The sequence below is a fragment of the Colobus angolensis genome, unplaced genomic scaffold (genome assembly GCF_000951035.1).
Source record: "Colobus angolensis palliatus isolate OR3802 unplaced genomic scaffold, Cang.pa_1.0 Scaffold72, whole genome shotgun sequence".
Classification (NCBI taxonomy): Eukaryota; Metazoa; Chordata; class Mammalia; order Primates; family Cercopithecidae; genus Colobus; species Colobus angolensis.
Genome location: NW_012120932.1, coordinates 2,246,001 through 2,246,448, shown reverse-complemented (window position 1 = coordinate 2,246,448; position 448 = coordinate 2,246,001).

Genomic DNA, 448 nt, shown 5'->3' with positions numbered 1-448 from the left:
AGTAGATTCGGGGTGCTGACGCTTACTTCACTGTGAGGAACGACATCCGAAAGGGATGGTGCTGGAAGGCAGGCGGCAGGCCGGGGTGGGAGCAGAAGAGGACGCCGTCGACGAGGAAGGAGGTGGTGTGGGACGCCGAGAGCGAAGGGCCAGCAGAGGAGCGAAGAGCGGAGCGCAGCGCGGGCGGAACCGGCGGGAAGCGCGTGGGAAAGGCCGTGTTTTCAAAGGAGGCGGGCGCGGGAGAGGCGAGCCTGGCCGGGGGCGCCCCGCGCTCTGGTGGGGAAGAGCTGCCTGCAGACTGAAGCCGAGAGGGGGCGGCAGCGGACCTCCAGGCGTCCCTGCACAACTCCGTCGCGTCCCTGCATACCCCGGTTCTCTCCCCGCGCCCCTCGAGGCCCCCAGCCCGGCGGCGGCAGGAAGGCGCAGGATTCGGAGCTCACAGGCCCGG